This window comes from Leptidea sinapis, chromosome 8, assembly GCF_905404315.1.
Source record: "Leptidea sinapis chromosome 8, ilLepSina1.1, whole genome shotgun sequence".
NCBI lineage: Eukaryota > Metazoa > Arthropoda > Insecta > Lepidoptera > Pieridae > Leptidea > Leptidea sinapis.
In genome coordinates, this window is record NC_066272.1 from 6,513,922 (window position 1) to 6,532,480 (window position 18,559).

An 18,559-nucleotide genomic window follows, 5' to 3' on the forward strand; every position below is an offset into this window, starting at 1 on the left:
TTTTTCTTTTTTTTTCATATAGGCAAAAAAGAACTTTTGTATGCCTCTTTGTCATATTTTCAATCTTGCCCTGGAATCGGGAGAATATCCGTCCCAATGGAAGTTGTCGAGAGTTACCCCAGTACCGAAAAGCTCTGATAAATCGAAAGTTGAAGAGTACCGTCCTATTGCAGTGTTGTCTTCGCCCGCAAAGGTATTTAAAAGCATTATTCACAACTACATATACGCGCAAGTGGACAAATACATTTGTGGCGAGCAGCATGGTTTTAGACCGAAAAGATCTGTAGACACTAACTTGTTGTCACTAGTTGATTTTATCTCGGAAAAACTGGATCGTGGTTCTCAGGTTGACGTGCTCTACTTTGACTTCCAGAAAGCATTTGACAGGGTCAATAATGACATATTGTTACAAAAACTTAGCGCTATTGGCTTTGCACCGAGACTTCTCCGACTTATCGCAGACTACTTGCGTGACCGTCAACAATATGTCCGGCTTGGTCTGTTCGAATCCAATCATTACCACACGCGATCTGGGGTTAGTCAGGGATCGATACTGGGGCCTCTTCTGTTTCTTTTAATGATAAATGATCTCCAGATGTGCTTGGTAATTCTCGGTATCTCCTGTATGCTGATGACCTGAAACTCTTCAAAGAAATCAAATCTGACTCAGATTGCATGGCACTCCAAAATGATGTGCAAGCTGTGTTCCAGTGGAGCTTGAGGAACCGTATGGCATTTAATACATCCAAATGCTTTGCCATGACTTTCGGTCGAAAGTGGTGCCCAATAGAGTTTGATTATAGAATTGGTGGTGATTCGATATCTCGACCAGAAACTATCAAAGACCTGGGTGTCACATTCGATCGAAAATTAACCTTCCATGATCATATTACCACTCTGGCCAAGGAATCCTATAGAATTTTAGGCTTTGTTTTGAGGAATTCTGGGGATTTCACATCTGAACCAGTCATAAAGCTTTTATTCGGTGCTTTAGTGCGCAGCAAGCTAGAAACAGCTATGTGTGTGTGGAATCCGCATGAAAGTACTTATGTACTCCTTCTCGAAAAGGTGCAAAAAGCTTTTCTTAGGTACCTTTACAAACGTACGCATGGATACTACCCCTATATGTATCCCACAAAATTTCTTCTGGGTACATTAGGCTACAACACCCTCGAGGTTAGGCGAAAACGACAGCAGCTCACAGTTATGTGCAGAGTTCTCAGAGGTGATATAGATGCGCCGAGTTTGCATGTTGAGCTGTGTAGAATCTTTGTACCGGACAATTACTGTTCGAGGCGCAAGCATAGATTGTTCTCAAGTCCGATACATCGTACTGTGGCTCGCACCAACTCACCTATACCGAGGTCTCTCTCTGCTCTCAACGCTCTTCTCGAAGCCAACCCTGCTTGTGATTTATTTGCGGATGGATGGCAGACGATTTTAACAGAGTGCTTGCGTTTTTGTGAGAGGAATAGATGAACGGTATTTGGATGTTAATTAATTGTTAGTTATTTACAGTAAACTTTGTATTTATTAACTATTATTTGTGTAATATGTCTAGTTTGTAATTAATTCTTACTTTAATATTGTAATTGGCTTACGCCGTTTTATTAAAGTATAAATAAATAAATAAATAAATAAATATATTGCTTGAGTTGATGAGGCATCAAAAAATTAAGATAATTCTTTATTAGCTTTCAAATATTTAAAATATGCATATAATCTATTACAATAAAGTAAATAAAGTCACTTAGTATTAGTATAGGCAAAGTTATGTACACCCTAAATGTAATAAGACTAGTTTGTATATATTAATGGCATATTGAGGCATAAAAGGCATTTATTTTCTCAAAATTGATTCCATGAGAATTCTTTTTGATGTCATTTCTAATATACTAGATACTACTATCGCTTCGGAAACAAATGGCGCTCTGAGAGAGAAGAAGCGGCGTCTTACTCTCTCTCCCAGCATTATTTTTTTGCGCTTTTTTAATGGAATATACAATATTGTACTGTCATTTTTATTGCTATAAAATAATGATTATCTAGTTCTAGGCTGTCCGATCACTTAGATATTCAGTTGTACAGTAGTGGGATTTTCTTTTTAGATAAATAAATTTATAATACTAGCTTATTATGAAGACTGTGATGTAGTGTAAAATTTGGGAGAGTATCCGTCTAAATCCATTATGTTTTGGAAGGGAATCCAGGACACTGGTGTAAGCCTGGTATTTCAAAATAAGATAAACTTATCGAGGCAGAGTTCTTCATGCTCGCTTAAATGTCTCCAGGCGGGTTGTTCCCCCCCCAGATTTGGCTGGGGGAGCGATGTTTGTCCATACAGTATGCTCGTAAATGGGCGCTTCTTGGGGTGACATGATGATCCTTCAATACGAATACCCTTTTATTGAAGATTACAATATTGTTCATTCTTATTTCACCTTACTCGTGTAGTTATTTCATTTATTTAAAATGTCTTGCTGCTGATGCACTCTGTACATTTAACTCCAGCCTAGCGCAAACTCTTAGAAAAAAGCGATTCACTCGATTGTATGAAACGTGCAGTCCTTGATAGATTGACAGATGACGGCTATAATCTTGTAAAAACGGAGATAGCCGAACCCCTTCGTTTTAAATGCAATTGGTCGCTTTTAAACTTAGCCGGATTATACTCCGTTGTCAATCGTATTACTTTTATTACTGCTATTTCAAACTTATATTAAATCACTGCACGTTACATACTTAATTAAATTTAAATTTTTGCTTAGGTAGTACCGCCTCTTATTGCGTAGTATTTACATCCTCTTTGATTTAACTCAATTGATTTAGTATTTTCTTTGATTAATGCGAGTGTTACACATTTAAATAAAACACTTTTTAAAGGATTAATACGTATGTAATGTTTTTACATTCTTACCTTTTCAGAGCACGTTTTCAGCACCACTTAAAAACATTTTTGAATGTTAGAATTAGTGTTTAATTAAAAATTACGTGATTATATCGCACGATTTGGGTCTTAGAAATACAGTTAGAAATAATCAGTAATAATATATAAATATTATAATAATCTTAATCAGCTGCTCGTAATAAAGGTGAACAGAAGTTGTGAGGCAAACTATAGACATCCGCAAAACCAGGAGTTAATAGTTGCGTAGCCGACCTTTACGTTGGGATCTTTATACTCTAAGCTTATAGATCCCTAAATCATACTGATTCTTGAAAACTACAGCCGCGGTTTGATTCGGCGTGGCCACCTACAACAGACATATCACGCTTAAACAAAGATCCCAACTCCTATATTGTATGTTTTTTTAATTATTGCTATAAACATTTTCTGGGTAAAGACCTGCTCCAGCTTACTCCATGTATCCCTCTTCAATGATTTTCTTCTCCGTTCTTTACCTGCCGTTCTTATTATTTCATGTACCCATCTGTTTCTTGGGCCCTGAGTGGGGCTCCAATAACTAACTTTTATACTATACGCGTAGTCTTAATATAATATTATGTATTCGAAGATTGTTGGAATCAATAAAAGGCTTATTATAAACATTTTCAATATCAGTTTTTTTAAACGTAGTTTTTTTATTTTTTACTTTCCACAAAGAATATTCAAGGGCAATAGGCAAGAAATTTCAAGTGAAAGGTGCGATTCGTGTCATTATATAATGCTAGACGTTAACATGCCGTGGGTGGAATTTGGCAATTTGACGTAATGTCCAGTGGTTGAATTCTGCCCGTGGTATCAACCCACACTTCTCTGAGCACCTCGTGATATATGTGGTGAAATACTATATAAAATTATTTAATTACTTACGCATAGACATATATTTATTTCACAGCACACAAATTAATTTACAAAGTTTTATTAAAATTTGTAAATATGTATAATTAAGAATACAATCAAGAATGATGCGAAAATGGACACCACTCAGGGTATGCTGTAGCAAATGTTACAGCGATGGTTTTCAGCGTAGCCCATTACGAGACAAACTCGCGCTGTAGTTTAGAAATGTTTAAAAAAAACAGGATAACATATATTTAAACGAAATTACTTATACATAGTAAATACAACATTAAAATTTAAATAAGAAGAAAAATTTACCATTATTAAAGTTACAGAATATGCAAAAGATGAAAACAAAATATGATACACAACAAAAAGAACAAACCAATTGCGTAATCGTTGCGATTAAAATATAAAATTAAAATAAAGCCAGATCAGAAAAAAAATATATTTAAAATCAGTTTGCTAAGAAAAGTGGGGACTATTTTGCCACGTATTTGTAAATGTTTTCGATAGTTTACTAAATAGTTTTTGTATTTTAATTTAAAACTTTTTTATACTTCTTACTAATAAATAAACGATACTAAATAAAACTCGTGCCATTAATTTCTATCCACAGCTATTTTAAAAATTAACTTCTTGTTTTGTCGTTACAAGTTTATTCACAAAGTCTTGAAATAAATTGTTAATTAAAAAGCTAACTGAATATCGTCCGGAAGATATTTCCCGGAATACCTGAGCAGTAGCTAACATCACATGTCTTACTTACCTTAACAAGGATTCATGTCGGGTCTACGATGAAATTGTAACACCAAAAATACATACTGCTTCAAATGTTAAGTTATAAAACCTGGAAGACAAAGATATATAAAGTAAGAAGCAAATAATACAATTTCTTCATTATACTGTATCTTTTTTTAATTTAATATTTTTTTTATCTTTTTTTAACTTCTTTAATTTTTTTGAAATCTAGCCCTAAGTAGTAAATAAAGGGCTTATTTTGCAAAATCAATAAAAAGATTTGTTAAACACAATTAATTTTTTCAATAAGAAAAATGTGTGGTGTCATGGGACATTACGTAGGAACGAAGTAACTTTGGATAATATAAAAGCAACACAATGAAGCAACAAAAAGGTTTTTATTGAGCAAATTAAAAGTATTTAAGAAATTTATTAGTATTTTATATAATTATAATAATAATATTGACACACTTTTTACACAAATTATCTTACCCCAAGTTAAGCATATATAGCCTGTGTTATGGGTTACAAGACAATGATATATATAATACAATATACTTACATACATACATAAATTCATATAAACATACATAAATACATTTAAACATCCATGACTCGGAAACAAGCATCCATATTCCGGGATTCGAACCCGGGACCTCTAGCTTAGTAGGTAGGATCGCTAACCACTCACACCACCACCATTTTAGATATTTTTATTAGGTATTTATTATTTAGGTATTGAATAAGTCACATCTGCCACCTTGGATCTCGAAATGGATGTCATGTTTGTAATTGACACTCCCGAAAACGTCGAAGATGATACCCATATTGATTTTGTTGAAAAAGTCACATCCGCCATCTTGGATCTCAAAATAGATTTCATATTCTTAATAAAAACTCAAGAAAACCTCGAAAACGATGAGGTAGATATTGACTGTAGGGAAGAGTTTCATAAGTGTGGCAGAAGTGAAACTTCAACGGACAAAGTTTAAAAAGAAATATTTCAATGTATCCCGTCAATATTCCAAATAAAAATTAAAAAAGTATATTTCCAAGAAAAACATTCAATAAAATGTTTAAATATATTTCAAAAACGACTTCATAGCACTTCCGTTATATGTTTTTGTTACGGATTTAGTTGATTTTTAACCGACTTCTAAAAAGGAGGAGGTTCTCAATTCGTCGGTATGCTTTTTTTATGTTTGTTACCTCTGAACTTTCGACTGGGTGAACCGATTTCAATGATTCCTTTTTAATAAAAGTCCTTAAACTTGCTTTAAGTATGGGCGCGACAAATTTACGAATAACTCGTAATCGCGCCAACCAATTTCAATGATTATTTTTTATTGGAAAGGATATACTTCAAAAATAGTTAGGTGAGAGTTTGGTTAGGTTCTGATTATGAGATCCATAACAAAGTAACGGAACTCTTCAATTCTTTGGAGCAATTTTTCAGTACTCAGCCGAATCTTTTTTATGCTATCCGGATATTTGACTCACCTACGTACCTAGTAACGTTGTTATGGTCAAGTAATTGTCGTAGTCGAATATGATGATCAATGAAACTCCTTTACGACTTACAGTAAGGGTAATATGTGGTAGAATATCTGTCTGTTAACAAATGCAATGCGCTGCGTTACAAAATTTAGTAGATTTACACATAATTAGAGAAATAATTAGTTAGTGTACAGAATCACTTAAAATGACATTAAATTATTAATGAAATTAAAAAAAAAATAACAAAAACAACAGACTTCAAAAACGCTATTCCAAAATAGATATAATAAGCACTAAAAGTATAAATATAGTTGCGTATTTTATACAATCTAATTAAATAATCTTAATGATTAACTATTTAAAATAAGGTAACTTTCAAAATCACAAACCATATTACCAAATACACAGTTGGTATATCGAAATACAAAACAATAATCTTGGGTATAATGTGCAAGACTTGTTGACCCTAACATTTATGTCGTCCCTATAAAATACTAATAAAATTTTATTTTATTAGACTCCGATTGCGTTCTAAGCTACTTTGTACAGTTTCGTTATGAGGGTACGAGCTGAATTGAAGATTTTATCCTTATTGAAACTAGAAAGGGATTAAATCAATTGATCTCATTGTACTATGAGGTATTGAAAATAAGAAGGCTTGAATTTCATTATTTAAAGTAAATGATTACTTATTGTGTTTGTATTTATTAACTGATGCCATCTTTTCATTTTTTACAGAAAACTTCTGAAAGAAAAAATAGCGATGAAGCAGACGTCGCCATGTTTGTGTGTTTTACGTAAACATGTGTCAACAATGACGTCACTTAATTGGTATGTACACAACTAAATTATTTTCATCGAAATTTCTGTTCTATAATATGTTAGCTACTGCCTCATCTGCCATAGTATTAATTGTAGAAAACATATCCTGGCCACAGCTGGATCTGTAGAGTATCTCTATTCTATGTATAACCTTTTCTTTTTTTCGTGTGGGGTTTGACATACCAACCCGCTAGGGTTTTCGGTGGGACGGTATGCTGGCATACCTACCATACCGCGCCTTTGTAGGAGGGGTCTAGGAACGATACTTTAAAGACATCCGGTGCCCCTCCTAACGCCTGCTCGCAAATGCGCGGGTACCACTTAAACTAACCTAGCTTTTTCAAAGTGTACAAATAAACTAATACGAAATGTTGGATGAAAAATATTTGGAAATGTTCTAACAGCATATTTTATCACTGTGGAAAGTTAGAACCATCTTGCAATAGTTAATGAAACTTTCCGTGTTGAAATGTTATAGAAAGCTATCAATAATTGCTCTATCGAAGCACTATGACCTATAATAATATACTCAAACGGTAAATTGCTTTTTCTTGTTTGTAACACCACAAGTAAGTTCACACAATGCAAGGGTGAGCACAAACCGAAGTGTTAATTGATTACTGCTTATTGATGCCAAAGTGCAGATTGCACTCTTCAATATATCAAGCCAGTGGCAGTTTGTCAAGCCAACAACTTGAAACCGATGCTGCAATAGTTCGATTACAGAAACCATAAGGTTTAGTTACTTTTGAGCGCTAAATAATACCTATTTAATTTATATTTGGAGATAGTTTTTTCGTATCGAAGTGTACCTATAAGCACCCAGTTTACCAGTGGGAGGCTCCTTTGCACAGGAAGCCGGCTAGATTATGGGTACCACAACGGCACCTATTTCTGCCGTGAAGCAATAATGTGTAAACATTACTGTGTTTCGGTCTGAAGGGCGCCGTAGCTAGTGAAATTACTGGGCAAATGAGACTTAATATCTTATCAAGGTGACGAGCGCAATTGTAGTGCCGCTCAGAAATTTTGGGTTTTTCAAGAATCCTGAGCGGCATTGCATTGTAAGACAGGACGTATCAATTACCATCAGCTGAACGTTCTGCTCACTTCGCGCCTTATATTCATAAAAAAAAGATGTGTATACTTAGTATGTATCAATAAAGGTAGTGGAATTAAACATTATACTTTCATAACTGGTTTTAAGTATTAAATTACATTTTTTAACTTTTGTATGATAAGTATTAGAAAAAAAGACTTCTAATGCAGTATTGGCTACACGTGGGATGGAAATTTAACAAACGTTAAACACCAGTGTTTTACATTAAACTTTAAAGTAATGAAGTTTACTTTTCAAAAACATTTTTATAACCAAGCTCACGTGTTTTAATTGATAGAATGTGACATAAAAAATTGCATGATTAAATGTATTGTATATTTATTTCCCTTCATAAGTAAAGTCATATAACCAGTTGTGGTAGTGGTAGTGCCATATTGCACACTGAGGGACACAACCGAATTGGGTCAGTATATCCTGGAAAAGTACCACTCTCACACTTAAAGTCCAAGTGAAATAGCTGCTTTGCCGCTGTGTTTCGTTCGGTCCGTGGGCTATCTGAAGGAACGCCCCCAAAGACAAATTACTTTTAATAATGTGGACGATACTAAAAGGTATGTATCTTAAGCCAGCCGTTCAAATTCTCTCGGGACAGCTGGGAGGCGAACTTGAACAAATATCTGTCTGAAATCAAGACTATGTTATGCAGGCCTAGACTTTTATAGCAGATTTATTGCAATAAATGATAATAAATCAAGATAAATTCTGCGTTTTCAAGAACTTTATGCCATTCCGACATGTCCTGTTAATCCTGAAAATATAAGCCTGTACTAAAACTGCGATAGTCTAAGGCTTTTAAAAATTTATTTTATAACAGTTAAACTATGTCATTAAGTTAGAATCAACACTACTTGACGAAGCAAGTATTTTAAATGATAAAATGCTTCTCATTCCTCTTCTTGTAGATTATTGATCCCAATCCTTTCTTCTCTTTCAGTAAAAATAAAATATTTATTATCAACTCGTACACTCACAAGACATCTATACGATGTAGCGTTGAATGGTATCAGATACTCGTAATAAAATAAAAGTTTATTTGAATTTTATAGGAGAAACATCAATGTAAGGGTCGACAAGCCTTGCACATAACGCCCAAGATAGAATTACTGTTGGTTTAGAAAAGTCCGTCTTGATATTGTATATATCTAGTCTAGCCATAAGTTCTGATTAAACTAAATATATTGAATTTAAATTTATGAATTTGTCTATGGGAAAGTTAGTCATTGGTTTTCAAAAGATTTCTTAAACGACTCAATGTTCTAAAACTGAGCTGTTTTTTTAGTCCACGGGAACTGATCTGGGCTAGACGAGGGTCAGATTTTGGCTCTTATAACTTCAGAAATATTACGCAATTGAAAAGAATTGTTTAAAAAATGTTTGTGTGGTGAAGGTTTATACTAAGGTACTATAACATAAATATTTTTCTTAATGATACCACAGATTGGTAATAGACCAACTGCTGTCAGGCTTCAAAATAATAAATTTTACTGTACGATTTTACATTGTAACCATATTTTTATATAAAAAAAAGATGGCGGTGAGTTTGTTGCGCCCGTTCTTCTCAGGTCTTTGCGAATGGGTGGTAGTTTTTAACTTCCAATAAGTGATATTATATCCTATTTTGAATTAAAATATTTGATTTGACCTCCAGCCAAGCTTGTGTAGTTTGAGCCTTGTGAGACAATGTGCACTCAGCTGTTTAAGATACTTTTCTAAAAATCTTTTTGAGAGGTACCAGAACATGATCTTAGTCAGTCACAAGTCATCACTCCATTTTCACATAATTGAAATTTTGTGCCTCCTTGATAAAACCTCCCCCACCAAGCCATGACTGTCGCACGATATTATACCATGTTTCACTTTTCCGGAGACTTGAGAAGCTTCTATATAGCTATGAGCGTATACTTTGTCATTTTTAACCGACTTCAAAAACGAGGAGGTTCTCAATTCGATCGGTATTTTTTTATGTATGTACACCGATTACTCTGTTCTATGATCCGATTAAAGTAATTCTTTAGTTCGATGCGCAATAGATGCAATAAACTAAAAGTACTAATACAAAACACTACGTTTAAAAAAACCGTCTTCAAAAACTGAAAAGTATGAAATAACTCAAAATTTTATGTAATACTACTGTATAAAATTAAATTTTTAACGTATTTTTTTTATTATTCTTTTGTAGTACTCTTCAATTGTGAACATTTTTTCGTCAGTGAAATGGATATCTCCGTACTTTTCAACCGCGTATCGAAAAGCATTTTTATGGATCCACTCGCTGTAGTTATGGATTTATATATTGACGTTAAACGCCAAGTTTTAGGTCTACCTTCATGATACAAAGATTCAAAGAGTGGGAATCCTCATTTCATGTGATAATTATTTTGATGCTTCTTTGAACACATTGGACACTTTTTAGTATATTATTGAAAGTAAGCTTTGAAAATAATTTGAAATTAATAATTAAATTGATTTCAAACAATATGTTTCAACTTAGATATTAAAAGATCTAAGTATTCACTTCTATCGGGAGTCTCTACAACTGCCATTTTTATATTTATTTCGGCTAATTATAATAGCTAATATACTTTTAAGTTTTAACAGCATGCGGCGATCCCGACCTTTTCTAGGCTTTAGAGGTGGTTGAGAGTGTCCAGGAGGACCAACACCTAACATCTGTATCAAAGTTCACAATTATTCCCTTATTACCAGTTGCTCGTGTTTCCAATAGTTGAGATCGAAAATTATACATCAACAGCAGAAATAGCGAGAGATCCTAGACTTAGTGTACGCAAGCGTAGCATTCGTGTTGGTTTGGAAGATATTGAAGAGAGAAGCACTTCATCATATACCAGTACCAGTGAGAGGTTCCTTTGCACAGGATTCCGGTTAGATTATAGGTACCACAAAGGCACCTTTTTTTGCCGTTAAGCAGTAATGTGTTAGCATTATTGTGATTCGGTCTGAAGGGCGCCGTAGCTAGTGAAATTACTGGGCAAATGAGAATTAACGACTTACGTCTCAAGGTGACGAGCGCAATTGTAGTGCCGCTCAGAATTTTTGGATTATTCAAGAATCCTGAGCGGCACTGCATTGTAATGGGCAGCGCGAATCAATTACCATCAGCTGAACGTGCTACTCGTCTCGTCCCTTATTTTCATAAAAAAATATATCAGAAAAGTGTGTCTGTCTAGATGATATTCTAAAATCTTTGCGCAAGATAAACCTATATAATTTGATAAATTAATTCAGTGATTTGAATACAAAACACGTATATTTTTATATTCTATTTTATTATATCGCAAGCAAATTTTGATGAGTCAATGGAGTTTCACATTGTTTAGGTACATAACGATGTAATGAAATTTTACGTTATTACTGAACTCGTTACCGCATAACACGATGCAATAGAAAGCTTATTAGCAATATGAAATTCCTTCATGTATCATCAAACGTGATTATATTACACAACGTTAGATAATTTTATTTGAAAACTAGCTGACCCAGCAAACGTTGTATTGCCGATATTAAAATCGCGATACAAAAGTAACTGTTGATCGTAGATGGGTGAAAAATTTGTATTTTTTAATGCCACATTATAAAAAAATAAAAACAAAAAATTTCGTTCAAAAATTAAAAAAAAATTAAGGGTGAACAACCCTTATTACTTAGGGGCATGAAAAATAGCTGTTGGCCGATTCTCAGACCTACTCAATATGCTCACAAAATTTCATGAGAATCGGTCAAGACGTTTCGGAGGAGTACGGGAACGAACATTGTGACACGAGAATTTTTTATATAAGATAACAAATAGTTGTTAAAAAAAAACTAAAAAACATGCTTTTTGTGTAAATAAATAGAAAAGATTTCCTACTTTTTAGTTTGGTTTATTTATATAAGCGTGTTTTTTTTAGTTTTTTTAAACTATTATTTGCATTGTTGAATTAAATATTCTCTTTGGTATTCGAAAAATTCCTAATATTAGATAAATCAGTAAAAGATTGGTGCAATTTAAATAAATAAAATTAACACAAATCTTATTTTAAAAATTGAAAAATGGAATAATTTTATCAAATTAATGTATTGTCATGGGTCCTCAATAAATCTACAAAGTTTGAACAAAATCTGGCCGTTAAAAGTGAGTCAAAATCACGCTCAAATGAGTCGGTTACTAACAAACATACATACAGGTGAAGCTAATAAAAAGCGTGTATTAAGCGGAATTTGTAACTGTTTCTAATTTCAAAGCACTCAATGGTCCTTTGGACTCAATACGATGAGAAACATCCTAAATAGGGAACAGCTGAATGAAAAGATTTTGTGTGTTTTTGTAGAACATAAAGAAACCATACCCTATTTACCCTGGTCCTGTACGGCTACTAATATTTTCTTTACACTTATGAAAGAAACTGGCCCATTCATGAGAGTATTATACAACTTTACAAATTCCTATAGATTTCATTGAATTTTCATTAGTCTGAAATCTATATTTAACTGCAATATAAACCGGAAGCGTACAGACGCTTATTTTATTGTATAATAACCAAAAATAATGTAATAACAGATAGCTGTTATTGGTAAATACACGTTTTATGTCTGTCACCAATTCTAAGATTTTTTGTCAATCATGTGATTAGCTAATAGTTTGACTATATAATCTGATATATTATGACGTCTATATTCATTTTTTTATGAAAATAAGGGACAAGACGAGCAGGACGTTCAGCTGATGGTTATTGATACGCCCTGCCCATTACAATGCAGAGCCGCTCAGGATTCTTGAAACCCCAAAAATTCTGACCGGCACTACAACTGCGATCGTCACCTTGAGACAAGATCTTAAGTCTCATTTGCCCAGTAATTTCACTAGCTATGGCGCCCTTCAGACCGAAACACAGTAATGCTTACACATTACTGATTCACGGCAGAAATAAGCGCCGTTGTGGTACCCATAATCTAGCCGGCATCCTGTGCAAAGGAGCCTCCCACTGGTATTTGGATATCATATTATCTTTTTCTATTAACATGCTACACGCATTTATTTAATCTTTTTGAATATATTCCTTCATTTGTAAAATTTATGATATTATTTGTGTATAATATTCAGTAATAGTGTATTTATAAGATATTTATTTATTATAACTTAAAGGCGGTTGTTGCCTGCCTTTATATGGTATAAAGTTTAAAGGCAAAGGTACAGACAACATGTCGATTTCTTGATTGTAATATTTTAATTACCTACCTAAATAATTTGTTATTATATGTCGTGACAAAAACTAAATTAAAAACTATTTTTATACAAATTTTTGTAATCGCTAAATATAGTTTAGCATTTGTTAAAGCAGTATTAGGTATGCTGACTATATCATTTAATAAATCTATGTTACAACATGAAATAATTTCAATTAATGTACTTTCCGAATTCAATACAATAGAAGCTTTTAAATCGAAAACAGTTTCTGTTTTCACAGCGTGTGAACACATTAAAAGGGGTAGTGTGTTTTCACAGCGTGTGAACACACTAAAAGGGGTAGTGTGTTTTCACAGCGTGTGAACACACTAAAAGGCGTAGTGTGTTTTCACAGCGTGTGTACACACTAAAAGGGGTAGTGTGTTTTCACAGCGTGTGAACACACTAAAAGGGGTAGTGTGTTTTCACAGCGTGTGTACACACTAAAAGGGGTAGTGTGTTTTCACAGCGTGTGAACACACTAAAAGGGGTAGTGTGTTTTCACAGCGTATGAACAGTCAACGACCACTTTCCTTTTTTTTCCTGTAATGGCTGTAACGTTTTCTTTATGAAAGAAACTGACCCATTTGTTGAGGGAAAGAAAACGTATTTTAGTACGCTTTTGGCATCTATAGTTTGATAAATTGTTACAATGTAGGCGATAATATACATACTGTTAACTATGATATATGTGTTTGTTTGGTATTTGATTACGTAAGTACTAAGTAATTAAACCGTATTTGTTCTATTTTGCTTGATATGAAAATACCTTTTTATATATGATCTATATATATAGATATAGATATATGATCTATATATATAGATGATCTTTGGGGAAAAATGAAAAACAAAAAAATTGCCAAAAACAAATACAGAATTTACCAGCATTATTCATAAAAATATAATACTGATTTAAAATTTATTTTATTATATGACATTCCTGTTTGCGGACGCTTTATTTCCAATATTATTTTTGAATTAAAAAATATTTATATAATAAATAAAAATGTTATATAATGCAAAGTTATTGTTATATTATTATAAATGTAATATATTATATATGTTTTACTCCTCCTTATTGATGGACAATGTATAAATTTCTATGATACCTTTAACTATTTAGTCACCTAGATTAAGATCTAAAGGTCAATTTGTTTATTTAGTATTAATTCTTATAATTTACTACAATTAATACAAAATTATTGAAATGGCATGAATTAGAAAAGATGTGAACAATTTGTACTGTGATTTTGGCTGAGCGCACTCTTTGTTCATATAATGCAGGAAATTCTTTTCAGGAGCTGTTCAGTCGACTCCTTAATTAAGAATTTATTCCACAACTTCATACTTTTCCGTTCCTCTTTGTGTTGTGTACAATGAAAACTATTATCAATTGCAATCCTTTATTCTTATAGAAACGCTTTGGATAAAAAATGAATTGCGTGAGTGTTTTTATATCCTCGTTTACTGACGACAGATTATATTGTGTCGTTTCTGACCTACTAGGGACTTCGTTAAATACAAAATTCATTTCAGCTCTAACAATGTACAATACTCTAGCTAGGCCCTGATGTGCTTCACTGCGGTATATTCTGGATTATTATAAGTGCATTAATTTATTCTTTTAAGCTTTGCGCAAACCTATCTTTATATATATTCTACAAAAATAAATTAATAATAACATATAATCATTACAAATTTTGTGATTGTTGTGAAATATATTGTTTTATAGCGTGGAGCGCTTTTACGATATATTTAAAATGACTCTACTTTTACCAATATGTGTCAATAAAACATAGCAATTAACATGGAATACCCTACGCTTATTATAATAAAATATCCTTTTTGATAATCACACTATTCTGTTCTTAACCGACTTCAAAAAAGGAGGAGGTCCTCAAATCGTCGGTATGCTTTTTCTATATTGAGAGCGGGGCCGCGGCGGGCGGACTCTCATCCCAAAAATAACAATTATTGTAACTGGAATTACATTAATTAATTAGATTGTATAAAATACGCAATTATTTTTATACTGTTTAGTGCATATTATGTCTTTTGTTTTTGAATTCGGTTGTTTTTTGTTAATTTTTTTTTATCATCACTAGAAAATACTAATATTATTCGATATGAAAAGTAATGAATCAGGGAATTAAATAAGTTTTTAGAATTAGATAGAAAGAGAACCCAAGTGGAGACCATCTTAAAATATATAACACCCCAGAATGATCTGATAAAATGAAATGAATTATTTATATCGGTATCAAAGGTTGAGAATTGAATAAGTATTGGATGTGGCAATGTTCCCCTATCAATATGATCAATATTACTTTACGGTTCTCCCTTGAGATTGAAAAATTAAATGGCGCGGAACAATCATGGCGGTTTACATAAATCGATGGATTCCATTTTCGTCAGAAGTAATGTGCGTTTTAATGGAACCTCTTAAATAAAACGATCTCTCAGCTTTTTTGCTCTAATATTAATTTATTTCATGTCCACTGATCTTTTTATCTGGTACTTAACTTTTTAATATCGCCATTGTTCCTTCACGCTGTATATGGAATGATCGAGCAACCAACTGTGGCGACTGACTGGATTCATAATAATATTTTATACAATCGACTTTATTTTTAACCAATTTCAAAGGAGGAGGTTCTCAATTCGTCAGTATGTTTTTTTATGTTTGTTACCTTAGAACTTTCGACTGTGTGAACCGATTTAGATAATTGTTTTTTTATTTGAAAGCTGGTGGTTCCCGTGTCAGGAAAGTTTTATAAGGTTTGTAATTACATAAATAGTTATACGTGAGGTGTGCTTGAGTCGCACGCGCGAAGTGAGGAGGCGAGAGACGAGAGTAGGGCCGCGGCGGGAGGACACCGATTCCAAAAACAAGAATAATCGTAACTAGAATTAGATTAATTAATTAGATTGTATAAATTATATCTATTGTTTTTTAATAATGTTTATAAAGTCGGTTGTTTTTTTGTTAATTTTTTATTATTATTTATCTTTATATTTGATTATTGATCTACCGTGGTCATTTATTCTAACATATTTAGGTATAAACAAGTTGATGAAGGCTGACGCAATAGTTTTTAGTTTGTTTTTAGTTCAGTATAGTAAGTACATCATCACCAGCCAGAAGACGTCCACTCCTGGACAAAGGCCTCCTCCCAAATATCTCCACGACGATAGCAAGTACATACCTACATTGAATAGTGTGGCACAAGATCCCGGCTAGATTATGGGTACCTCAACGGCGCCTATTTCTGCCGTGAAGCAGAAATGTCGAAAGGGTCGCTGAGAATTTTTGGGGATTTTCAAGAATCGTTCGTGTATCAATTACTATTAGCTGAACGTCCTGCTCGTCGTTAATATAATACAGTTAGAAATAAGTATAAGTAAGCAGAGACTTAACGAAAAATAAAGAAACACGATTTTTTTAATACCATCTTCAAACATGTACAATATTTTTAAAATAATGTAACTAAATCTTTTTGTTAGTCTACAGGCACCACCCGCACGCCTGGTGGCCCTAAACTTAGGGGATAAACGACGAGAACATTAAGAAGAACGAGAGTCATGTTCCAGACTTCAGTGAATCAAGCTTCTGAGGATGCCTCGTGTAGAGAAAAACACGGGTCAAATTGATATGTTATGTTATTATTGTGTTACTTAAATTGATAAGTGTATTACTAACAGATTTTTATATTTTTTATTATTATTTTTGTTTGTATATATATACTTTTATTATTTTCTTTGCCAATGCTTATGGTAGCAGAAGACTTGGGGGAATATAAATATATTAATATTTAATTCTCGAAGTCTGTGTCTCGGCGTCTAGAGAATACCATCGTTGAGAAGTAAAATTACTAACATAATGCTGACTAGACACAATTTTGGTTCTGTAATGGCCATAATATTTTTATTAGTTAAGATTTCTGTATTTTTGAATCAAATAAACCTTTTAATTATTAATTATTATTATTATTATTAATTGGTTTCAGCAGGGTTTTGAAATACCAAATAACCTGGTCATTCATTCAAGAGTTCAGTGGGAGCCGATTTTTTGGTAGAAGTTGTGAAATGGGATAATTGGTTCTAATAAGCATATACCGATTCCTATCTTCCAGCTTCAACAATTTCTACGGTTCGATGGCACTTTTTCCATTACCTCTAAATTTGGTTGGTCATAGTCAACTTATCAACTTGACAAGTACCTACTCGTACGCGTACATACATTACGTCACGTCAACACCTCAACGTAACTATGCTGCTGTCATCCGCCAGCAACCCAGAAAGCGGACAGTACTGAGGACAGAAAGTGGAAGCAGGCACGCCCGCAAGGAACCCGCTTTTAGAACTGTGTTGAAGGATCAGACCGACAAGGATGGCTTCATTAAGGTGGAGCGGAAGAAGAGGACGCCTCCTAGTCATAATCAATGTGGCACAGCACCGATAGGACAGAACCAGCTCCTGCGTCCCGTAGTCCCAGCGACGTATATCTACGTCTCTCGCTTTCACCACACCACCAAGGCCTCCGACATTGTTCAGTACTTGGTGGAGAAGACAAAGTTCCGGTTGGGGGTGGAAAGTTGGTGTCGCGTCACGCAGTAGACTAACTCTTTTGTTGCTCGCGTCCCGACAGAACATTTATCGACCTTCCTGGACGTGAAGCTGTGGCCGAAGGAGGTCGTGTTCCGCAAGTATCGCGAACGTCGCGGACCGCCGGAAGTTACCGAACCTGCGCCTCACATCGCCGCGAAAATGTGATGTAGATTTAAGTTACATGAATATGTATCCTAGATTATAAGGTATTTATTTTATGGGCCTTGTAGCCTGAAATAAAAATGATTTATTATTATTATTATATTACATCATTTGGCATCATGAAGATTACTTCAACTAACCAAATGAGAATTTTTGTTTAGAAAAAAAAATAAGGAGTTTCTCTAAGTTACTCATGTATTTCATCAGCAGATTTATTATTTTCAATGGGACCAATTTAGGAGAGTATCCTTTAAGAAAGGAAAAACAATCAAAAAGGGCCTAAGGGTTGATATTTAAAGTAACAAACATATAAAAGAAAATTCAGCTGATTAAGGAACCTCTTTTGTAACCAGTTAAAAAACAGCATTTTTTAAAAATAGCCTGTTAAGATAATGTAGTCGATGGATAATGTCAATTGCTGAACTTTTAAAGGTTAGTTTGGTAATATTTATTGAATATTACCCCTTACAAAAACATACATTACACGAGTAACAATATGTATCAAAATTTGTTTACTTAGATTAAAGACTGGTCTCGAGTACGCCACTTGGGCGTAGTACTATTATTGCTGTACGTTGCGACTACGCCTGCGGTTTCTAGT

At 33.5% G+C, this 18,559-nt stretch overlaps 1 long non-coding RNA gene across 1 annotated transcript in view; it reads left to right on the plus strand.

Moving 5' to 3' along the window:
* The first annotated feature begins 6,813 nt into the window (after positions 1-6,813).
* The window catches only part of LOC126965822 (uncharacterized), a 330,781-nt gene continuing 319,035 nt past the window's right edge, over positions 6,814-18,559 (plus strand). Inside the window, exon 1 of the long non-coding RNA XR_007729612.1 lies at positions 6,814-6,853. This is a non-coding gene — a long non-coding RNA (uncharacterized LOC126965822). The remainder of the gene's footprint in view (positions 6,854-18,559) is intronic.